Source organism: Octodon degus, unplaced genomic scaffold (assembly GCF_000260255.1).
Source record: "Octodon degus isolate 3935 unplaced genomic scaffold, OctDeg1.0 scaffold00028, whole genome shotgun sequence".
Lineage (NCBI taxonomy): Eukaryota > Metazoa > Chordata > Mammalia > Rodentia > Octodontidae > Octodon > Octodon degus.
In genome coordinates this window covers 15,042,945-15,054,645 of record NW_004524604.1, presented here as the reverse complement: position 1 = coordinate 15,054,645, position 11,701 = coordinate 15,042,945, and the positions used below count along the sequence as shown (strand labels likewise).

General features: G+C 36.9%; 1 non-coding gene across 1 annotated transcript; it reads right to left on the bottom strand.

Annotated features, from left to right (window-relative positions):
- Positions 1-451: 451 nt before the first annotated feature.
- Positions 452-610, bottom strand: LOC111816216. Its single transcript, XR_002820667.1, has one exon. It is a non-coding gene; the product is annotated as a U1 spliceosomal RNA (small nuclear RNA).
- Between the last annotated feature and the right edge of the window lie 11,091 nt (positions 611-11,701).

The following is an 11,701-nucleotide window of genomic DNA, read 5'->3' as shown; positions in this document are numbered from 1 at the left end:
TGTGTTTCTTTCTTACCTTTTCTGTCTTTCTTTCCTTCTCAAACAGTAAGCCTAGTACCAGGAGAGGAACAGGACGCATTTCAGTGAACACAAGGGCAGGTTCTCAGTTCCACGGCATTTTATTTTTGAGTTTGTGCAAGGTAGAGACAAATTTGGCACCAAAAAAGTGGCTTTTTTAATGGGAGAAAGCTTTCAGTTTTTGATGAGTTGGTTAAGCATATTCCTTTATATTAATATTATCAGGAATTATCATTATTTCTATAACTTCATACTAGATTGATTTTTGGAGGTTTTCCAGTATAAGATCATATAATCTAAAATACTAAGAACTTGTATATTTGTCAACTTTTTTTTTCTTTTTGCCTGCAGTCTTAACAATAACAGAACACCATTAAATAAAATAGATAACAGAGCACTCTTGTCTCAGTTCCCACCCCTTTTTTTCTTTATTCAGGGTAGAGCATGAATGCAGTCCCCACGACCACAAATTGTGCAGGCAAGTTTCCCGCACGTGGGGAAATCACAGGGGCCATCTCATCAGGGTGCAGCGCTGAGCCTCCCCTGGGAAAACCACCACCACGATCACGTATGTCTCCTGCCAGGCAAGTAGCTTGTCTTATTCCCTATAATAAATGAACATTTTCTACAATTTTATTTAAAACTATGATGATAATTTAGGCTCTCTCACTAATGTATCTACATCTTCCTGTTTGATTAGGATTTTTTTGTCAGAAACTAGTTTAATGAAATTAAACATCATCAATATGGAAATAATAAAATCACTGATGTTAGTACTAGGTAATGTGATGAATAATGTTAACAGACACCTTTATATTGGGGTAAGGCTCTCAGTTTGAGATGAATACCAAAATGTATCATTTTGGTACAGTATATTTTCTTTTCATTTGAACAAAAATTAATATAAAAATAAAAATGGAAGGGCCAGTCAAATATCTCAGTGGATTAAAGCCCATGCAAGCAGGCACAGAAGCTGGGGTTCGATCCCTGGACCTGTCGTGCTGGCCCCGCCCCCAGGACTCCCTGAGACTGCAATTGAGACTGTGGACAGTAGCATGTGCTTGTAATCCCAGCTCTTGTAGGTTGTGAACAGGCGGATCATTGTGAGTCCGATCCAATAGTGAGACCCTGAATATCCTGTAGGCCCTTCCCCAAAATGCAAAATCATCATAATAATAATTAATAATAATAATAATGATAATGGAAAACAATATAACAACATAAGGGGTATAGGTATCACTTCTAATAAATTTCAGTTGATTTCACATGGTTTAATATTTAAACACACATATAGATGAAGTTTTCATTTCATGTCATTCCTAATTCCCCTTCATTTTTCTCTGTAGAACATATTATTATAATCATTCTAATATAATCATTCCAAATTATCTTTGTCCTTTTATTACATTTTTGCCACAAATGCACACATCTATGGAATTCTGTTGTGTAGCTTAACAAACACAAAATAATCATTCACTATGAGTCTTAATGTGATGGACATTTTAGAATATTATCTTCCTTTTTAATTTAGGGACTTGCTTCTTAGCGAACCTTAGCTTTATTTGAAGGATAAATATTTGATGGTGATATCCATCAATATGGTGATACAGTATTTTTATCTAAAATATTCCTTACACCAACTACTTTTTTGTGCTTGTTTTGATACCCGAACATCTGATGGCAAACCATATGATTTCTTATATGTCCATGGGAGATTCTTTGTTCGTTCATAATTCATAGAGCCACAACTAAGCCTTGTGGTTGCAGCTGGCAAAATGGCCCCAGATTCTATGGTCAGTACTCATGCATGCAGCCTGCCTCCGTTTCTTGTCCTCTCAGAAATAGGTTGAATGGGCAGTTGCTCCTAAATTCCATTTGTTGAGTCCTCTTCACATTCACCCATCTTTGTTTCTAATTAAGCCTCAAATCATGGTTTAGTAAGGTCATGTCTGTGTGTTTGGAGCAAGGTTTGTGAATACAGCCCACACATCTTGCTGAGGGGGAAATCTTCGGCAGGAAGGACTGTGCTGCTTCTGGCTCCCAGGAGACTCCCCTTGGTTTTCAAGGAAATAACTTCATCACCATTATATTCTATGCTGTGTTCTTTTTTGGTTTGAGCACTAACAATGAGGGCTACCCCTCCACAGACTACTTTTGGCCAAGCCAATATCATCAAGCCTCTCTACCTTCACCACACACTCTCTGTTTCTCTCATATGAACTGGCACTGAGTGTTGCTGCAGGAGTTCAACCAGATACTAGACCTGACACTTTGATTGTCTCTGTCCCTGGCGTCTCCTGCAATGCTTCAGTACTCAGGGAATCAAACCAGATGTGTTGTCTCCCCGAAGATGTCATTCTGTTTTACTCTTGTCGGTTGCTTCCTTTTGCTTTGTTCTTGCAGTACATTCAGGTATGTTTAAGCCAAAGGGGAAGAAAACAGTATATTTCCTACCCCATTTTCAACTTGAATTAGTTAGGCTGCTTTCAAAGCCAGTATTATGTAAACACAAACACACATAGGTATGCATGCACTTGCCTATATACAGAGTCAATGGAGTGACATATTTTGGATTGTAGAAAGCATGGTGTTAGAATTTCTGGCTCTTTCTCCACACAATTTCCCCTGTGATGCTTTCCTTTGAATATTTTCCATTTTCTTAGTTTAAAAAGTATATCTCTTGCTAAAAATAAATATTTAAAGTAGTACTTTATTTTATGTCTCATATTTACAAAATGTAATGCCTAGTCATTTTAGAAAAATGTGAGAAAGTACAGTAACCTAACAGATGGAATAAACCATCTTAATATTGATAATACTTTTCTCAAAATATTGTCAACATTTTCTCTCAAGGAGAAAGTTTGAAGCAACATGTTTTGAATATAATTTTAGTCCCCAAATGGAATTTCTTTTTAACAAGTAGCATAGCTCATGATTATTTATCTCTTATAAAAATGTAATGAATAACATTTGTTATTCATCATATTTGTCATTTTTAATTAGGTACCCTTAAAAGCACAGAATATTTTATTAGAAAAGTTAGCAAAATAAAAATGAATGCACTGAGAATAATAAATCATGAGCTTCAAGTCCAAAAAGCTAAATCAATTCTGATGATGGAACAACACACTAAGACACTGTGACTCAGAAACAGATTATCTGCCCCTTGGTGACGTAACACGCACCAACACTCATACATAAGGCAGACGGCTTCTCTTTCCATCATGACATCCGGGCTCTCTTCTGGAAGACCTGAAAGATGGACCGCAGTCATCTGAAGTCTCATTGGCACGCTGATCAGGGAGTTTTGCATGAGCTTCAGCTGCAGGTCTCTGTCCTTCCCAAGTGGGTCTCTCCATGTGGCCTGTCTCTATCCACAAGCATGGGAGTGGCTGAGATCCAGGGAAAACTAATAAAGCAAGAAATACCATATTTTTTTAAAATTTGGGATCAGAAATTATGCAGCAACCTCTATGACATTCTATTTGTCAGCATGATCACAAACTACAACCTTGGGAAAGTTTGTGGGTATAGAATAGAGTACAGTTCTTAATTAAGAGTAGCTGCGTTCTGGAAGAGTGAGATTTGAAATACTGCTATCACTATTGCTGTTTTAGGAAAATAAATCCCCCAGTGATAAAGGTTGACAATCCAGTCTTCTAAGAGCAATTGTTCCACTGAGGGACAATGATTCCTTTCCCTCAAGGGTGTTACTGATTGCTACCGTGAGATCACTTGGACTTTGAGAAAAATGACAGGATTTCTCCATTCTCTTCATTCTCTCTGAGATTTATAAGTTTCCTAATCCCTCCTTGACCTAGAATGAGGGAGGCTGCCAATGGAGCTCTCTCGCGGTCTGAGATTTGAGGACAGAGATAACATTAGCTGAGTAGGAGATTAACTACTCCCAGACCTACGGTCATTCAAATTCTGTCTTTACTCCATTCACCTGTTACTATCTGCTTTGCTGAGCCCAGAAAAAACTGATCCATTCATTCTATATATATTATGTAGCAAGAGAACTGAATTTTTTCTCACTATGCAATTTCACAAGTGTAAAATGAAGAATGTTCAATATAAAAACTCAAATGTACATAAACAAATTGGTATCAAAAAATTTAGTGAAGGTTTAAGGTTTTTAAAAAATGACTACTGTAAAAGTCACAATGCCCTTAACTGCCCTCAGGACATTCCATTTTACCTAATGCATAATTAGACCATCATTTTTGCCACTTTCTGGGGCCATGCTGGCATTCTTCATTCCTGTTTTTACAAGTAATCAGTGGCTGGGGATATAGTTCAGCTGTATAAGCGCCTTCCTGGCAAGTGCAAGATCCTGAGTTTGATCCCCATTACCCAAAAAAATAAAAAATAAAAAATCTCTACAAGGAATCAGAGCTCCATGGGAACGCGGCCTCCAAATTCCATCCAATCAGAAAGCAGGCTTATAATACGTCATCATCCTTTCTCACCAGCTCCGGCACCAAGGAATTTCTGGCTCTTCCCCAAAGTGAAAGTGCTCATGAAAGGTAAACATTTTGAGTTGATTCAGGACACAAGAGCAGCAGTGAGAGAGCAACTAAGGGTCTTCATGAACGAGAATTCTAGAAATGCATAGGAAAGGGGCACGGATGATAAGCTAAGGGTCTTCAAGTAAGGGGAACTATTTTCGATAGAGATGTCACAGGCAATTATATCCACAGTCTAAAAGCAAATTTTAGCTATTCAGAAATATCTCACTACAAGAGGAATTTCGAAAATTAACTTAGCAAAATAAGCAAATTATAAAAGAATAAATATAACATATGCTTTATGTCAATCAGTGAAAAAAATATTTAAGTGCTCAACGAAGTGGCCAGTGCGTGATTTACACAGAATATTGTTAGTAAGTGGATAAAAGAGAATACTTATGCTGTATATTTTCAATTTTAGCAATTTTATGAAACAAGACACATTTAATGTTTAAAAGCAGACCTGTCTTACAAGTTCAGTAGACCATGTAGCAGCATGTATTTAATGTCACCTTGTATACAGTTCAGTCATGCATAATGGCTGTCAGTGGTTTGGACAGAAAAATGTAGAGGTTCCTAAGAAATAATATATCATTGATGTTCTCTAGCTCAGAGGGCGACTTTGTATTACACAGAGCAACAAAGACCCAAGTATCTATATCTTTGAATAAAGATATAAATTGAAGGATAAGATTCTGAGGGTAACAAAAAATAAATAAATTGTTTGAAAAAGTTATAATTGAAAGAGACATTGAAATATATTTTCAGAAAAACCCTCAGGAGACTCATATAATACCTCAATAGACAAAATATTTTAAAATGAAGCTATTAAAAACAAAAAGACTAAAAGGATACATTGTTCTTATAGAATAGAAGAAATGGACTGGACTGATTAGAGGCCAATATGAGTAACTTGATCCCACATATACAGAAAATAATTTTAGTCATAAAATAGACCTATGAGAATATAAAAAATAATATTTCTTGAGATAGTTATAGATTTTAGGTTTATAAATTTAAGATAAAGGCATTTGAATGAGATATTGAAACATTTCACTATGCTTCATAAAGAAAACATCAAAATTCATAAATGTTTGTCAGTAAAAAAAGAGCATGAGTATATGCATAAGATTGTGTGAGTGCAAAAATTCAGGCCCCATGATGAGGGAAGATGCTTTCCAAATACATCATTAACAAAAACTTAGGATCCAAAAGTATGAACAACTTCTATCAATTAAAGAAAAACAAACATAAAAATAGAAAACTCTGAGTAGATACTTCACAACAGAAGCTGTCTTAAGGGACGTGCACATTGCAAAGCATGCTTCGATGCTCCTCCCTCTTAGTAACCAGGAAAATGCCAATTAGGAATGTAGCACTGACCTAATACAAAATATTAAAGGCCTAAAGTGAAAAAGACTAATAACAAAACTATGGACAAAGATACAAGGCAAGTAACTATAACCTTCATCATTACTGTAACAGTAAACATACTTTAATCACTTTAGCAATTTTCATGGTAATGACACCTAAAATTGAATGTGGCTGATGTCTGTACTCCTTCACTACCACATACGCATCCAACAGAGACATGCGCAATCTGCCTCAAGAAATATGTAGCTGACTCTTCAAATAGCAGCATTTAAGATACAGTCTCAAGGTGGAAACAGCCAAAATGTCTGTTATCTATGGAACAGAGAAGTAATTTCTGGGGCAGGTGATCAATGAAATATTATACAGTGATGAAAATCAACTCTGTGTAGTTCACACAATAAATTGCATTAGTTTCAAAAAAATAAAACTAACCAAAAGAAGCTACACATATGCACACACACAAAATATTGTCATGTTAGTTAGTATGAAGTTCAGAACAGAAAAATTGTGGCACTGTTTTGTAAGCCAGCAGAGTGGCCACTCTTGAAATGAAGGAACAAGAATGGATTCATAGATGACATGAAAGAAATTTCTTGAGTCTCAGTCATATTCCATTTGTATTTTCCTTATGTGTTCATGCTCCAATAGTTTATTGTACTGTATAATTCATTGTGCATATTCTTAATAGTATTTTACCTTTTTAGTGGTAACATTGTTAAAGCAGACTGTGGATATGGAATTTTAAAGACCACAAACAAGTAAGTAGTTTTACTTGTAAATATTTTTTTCATATATGTTAGCCAGTAAAAAATATAGAATCACAATTCCCAAAAACTTGAATACACCATCTGGATATTAAGACAGCTCTTTAAGATATAATTATGAGGACCAGTGAGATAGCTTGGCAGACTAAGCACCTGCCTACTCAAGGTGGGGATTGATTCCTGGTCCCACACACCACATCACCCCCAACCCCAGGTGTGCCAAGCTGGCAACTGAGTCTGGGCCTGGTGGCACACACCTGTAATCCCAGTGCCAGGAAGGCTGAAAACAGGAGGATCACTATGAGTCTGAGCTGCATAGTGAGACCTTCTACCCAATACATTTTTTAAAAGATATAATTATGTTCAGGATTTTGAGGTGGAAGGGTCATTCTGGATAGTCCTGTAGGTCCGGTATGATCACAAAGTCTCTCACAGGAAGGTGGAAGAGGACCAGTAAGAGACATTGACGTGTTCAGGGGTACAGAGATGAGAGTGAGGAAGAGAGGTGTGAGGGGTGGGGAAAAGGGAGTAAGACAGGGCGAAAGATGGAGGAAGAGAGGAAGGAGCACAATGAGGCGCTCTTCTTCCATCCTTGAGGAAAGAAAAAGGGCGTAAGCCAAGGAGTGCAGGTCCTCTAGAAGCTGGAGGAGACAAGAAACCGAATCTCCCTTTGCTCCTTACACAGTGCAGTTTACCTGGTATGGATGACTGATTTTCACAACTGTAAGATGACAAATTTATTTTGTTTGAAATAGTTACGTGTGTGATGATTTTTTATGAGAAAAATATATTTATATAATGTGGCAAATTGTTGTATGTGATTTTTAAAAACAGTTGTCTAAATAAATAGTAAAAACCACTTATCCAAAGCACAGGCTTTAAATTTTAAGAACAAAATCATTACATTATCGTTCAATTTTCATTTATTGCAATCTCATAATGGTTGATAAAGTAGTTGCATTATCTTCAGCTTGATGGAATATATTTCTATAATGGTTTTATTTTACTTTATGAATTTGTTTGAATCAAGAAAAATACATAGGCCTGGGGAGATGGCTCAATAGAATAAGCGCTTTCCTGGCAAGCACAAGGGCCTAAATTCAATCTCTGGTTCCACAAAAAAAAAAAAAAAAAGAAAGAAAAAAGAAAAGAAAGAAAGAAAGAAAAAGAAAAATACATATATCTGAATTGAAAGGTAGTTGAATATAATTATCCACTGTTTAATTCAAAAGTCTTATTTCATACTAAAAATTATTTATGAAGCTGATAGCAAAAGAGTTAGTGTATGCCCATGGATTCTGTGGAAATTATTTGCCATTGTGAGATGAAAAACTCATATGCCCTCCTCACTGGATGAACTGTGCACATCTGGATATGATCTTGTCAACATAAGCTTCTTTGAGGAATGAGTTTCTTTGAGATATGCTCTGATGCTTTCAACATAAATGTTTAGTGTACCATGTAGCATGTATCCCAAGATGGGATATCCCAAATTCATGGATCTTTTAAAAATCAAGTCCTTTGTCATCTTTCAAAGTGTAATTTAAAAAATCCAAAAAACTAAAATGTTCTTTTACTTATAGAGATTGTTTGTGTATTGATTGTAATATTTTTTTCATGTTTAGAACAGGGTCTGCAGGGTCTCACTATGTATATCATACTCATAGTAATATGCCTGTGTTCAGCCTCCCAAACACTGGGATTACAGGTGTGTGCCACCATACCCAGTCTCCATCACCGTCTCAGCGCACCCCGGGGGCGGGGCATGCATGGCATTCAGGGGATCGAACCCTAGCCTCCGTATTCTGCCTAAGCAAGTGCTTTAGTCCACTGAGCTATCAGGTCTGCCCTATCGATTATACTTTTAACATACAATATTTGGATATGTTCTCAAATGCCATTATCCAAATAGAGAAGTGAATTTACTTTACTGTGGCATGAGACATTCTCTGAGGCAGTGGTTATGAAAATAGCAGAAGCACTAGATCTAAACATCCACCTCATGATAGATCAGAGCACTTGGATATCATTCTAGGGGCTCCTTCTATGCCAATCATGGCTGCAATAAATGCAGAACTGAGTGAGATTCCAGAGAGTTCCCAGTCACAGAAGGAGAAGACAAAATGCTGGGTATGAGAGACTCATCTATAGGAGTAGTCTTCCATTAAGTAATAGCTTGGCAGTCTAAGTGCCTTTCTTGCAAGACCAAAGAACCAGATTCAATCCCCTGTACTACATGCCCTGCTGGCCCCAGGCACTGGGCCGGTCACCAAGACTGGGTATGGTGGTGCACACCTGTAATCCCATCACTGGGGAGGCTGAGACAGGAGCACTACTGCAAGTCAGACTGCAAGATCCTATACAAAAGGGAAAATGAAAGAAAGAAGAAAGAAAGAAAGAAAGAAAGAAAGAAAGAAAGAAAGAAAGAAAGAAAGAAAGAAAGAAAGAAAGAAAAATGTGTATGTGACATTTATAATACAAAATGCAAAAAATGTGTATCTATTTCCTTTGACTAATGGCCATCAAGACAACCTGTTGCTCTAATTTCTTTCTTCTTTTTCTTTTTTCTTTTTATGTATTCAGTACAGGGTCTACAGTGTCTCATTACACAGATTAGACTCATAGTGATCCTCCTGTTTTCAGCCTCCAAGCGCTGGGATTACAGGCCACCATGCAGTGTCAGTCACCATCTCAGTGTGTCCTGGGGGCGGGGCTGACACGATATGCCAGGGATGGAATTCCAGTCCCTTCATCTACCTAAGCAAGCACTTTAATCCGCTGAGCTAATTGGCTGGCCCTGTTGCTCTAATTTCTAAACAATTTCTGTACATTACTCGAGAAAAATATAATATTCCTGTTGTGTTTGCTAAACACATTTCTCATAACTTTTAAAGATTATAGCTAAATAGTATAGGTTCTTATATTAATAATGATTTAATTAATATGTTACTTAATAGTAAAAGGTTAATCATTAGAATTTAGTTTTGCACAGCTACAAACATGAAGGATGTTCATTTAGCATTTTCTAAACTAAAGACAAATAAAAAAATTAAGGGCCAGCCAAATAGCTCAACTGTAGGATTAAAGCATCTGCAAGCAGGTGCAGGGGCCGGGGGTTTCATCCCCTTGCCTGCCCTGCTGGCCCCTCCCCAGGGGTGCCCTGAGAGGACAATTGAGACTGGGCATAGCGGCACACGCCTGAAATCCCAGCTTTTGGGAGGCTGTAAACAGGCGGATCACTAGGAGTCCAATCTATTAGTGAGACCCTGAACATCCTGCAGACTCTTCCCTAAAATACAATAAATAAATAAACTCTAACTGCATTGTATCCTCATAATAATTACAGTCCTTCCTAAGTTACTTAGTAGAACCACTGAATATGCAAAACTTGAAAATATCAAATTTTGAAAATATAAAATTTCCATCCACCATTTGACTTTACTGTAAGTTGTTTACTTAATAATATGCCCATTGCAAGCAAAACTTTTAATAGACGTTTATGAAGAAAATTATCCATCTGTGAAATTGGAACCAAACTGTTACAGCTTAACTGAATTTTATTTTTTACTATTTTTCCCACAGTAATCTGCACTTGCTTTTCCAATGCCTCCAACTAAAAAGGATTATCTAGTCAGAATATAACAGTACATAATAAATGGGCTTCATTTCTTGCAAGTTCTTCCAGCTGACAGCCAGAATAAATGTCTGTCTCAGTGCTGGCCCCAGAGGTGCAACTGCGGAGACTATTTCATGGTCCGTTGAACCCTAAAGGGCATTGTTTTCAAGGCGTATTATCAGAAACGAGGGAGCACGTTAGCGAAGAGGCTATTACAGGGCCTAGTGACACTTGAGAATGTACCTCTAGCTTCGCGGCTAGTTCGGAGGCATTACTATACCAAAGCCAATAGCTATAAATGTGCATTTCTCTCAATCTTTTATATTTATCCCGCTAAGAAACAAAGTACGTCTAAATATGGACTTGAAAGTTTTGACAGGGTTATTACGTTTAGTTCTATTGTCTTAAATTGTAAGTAATGACAGATACAATAGCTCTACTTCGCATGACTCACGACTGTCTTCAGCTATGCCTGTCTCATTCCACCCTCACCTGACCTTCCAATCGGTGGAGTTTCGCGCTCGGTAAGCCTGCATTTCAGCTCTTGCCATTGCTGCGATGAGCGTAGGGCGTCTGTTGATGCCCTTATCACCAAGCACGGTGCTTGTTTACATGCACCTTTCCTACAAGATTGAATTACTTGACAGCAGAGTCCAAGAGTGTTCATCCTGACATCCCAGTGCCACGTACAGTGACTGGCAATGTGATAGAGTACCTTAGTACAGAGCAACGACCACATAAATTACACTAGCTACATCACAAGTGCTATAGAAGGTCACGACACCCGTATGTTTTGTCTATTTACCGACACAATTTCCTAGTTTCTGTCCATTCTTATGTCTCATGACTGTTGGACAACGTCACATGCAGAATGAAATGAAACACTGTTTAGTATTATTATTTAAAAAGAGGTCAATTCAACCAATAGCATATGTACTTTGTTAGGTAGAGATTATTTTTTTCAATTTATTTGTAAGCAATAATTAAACAGTTCACTTTTATTTTATTTAAAACAATCCTAATATGTTTCTTAGTTAAACCATTTGTAAAATCACTGAATTTTCTAATTGTAAAAAATAGTGAAGATTATTTAGCTTAACTATTCCACTTATTAACTTCTAATCACAGCAATTATATATTGATACATTTGCATATGTTTAAATATTTTAAAAACATTATATTCGAGACCACCTTTTATATTTAAAGTGTTATCTATTCATTGAACAGACTATATATGTTTTAATCTTTATCCATTTATGACATCAGTGTTGATTGAATCATTTAACTATATTTACAATCCTTTTAAACTTCTTTTTTGAATTTTGAGTTGAGGTCTTACTAAGTTTCTCGGGTTGATCTTGTACTTGCAGTCCTCCTGCCTTAGCCTTCTAAGTAGCTGGAATTGAAGTCATGCACCA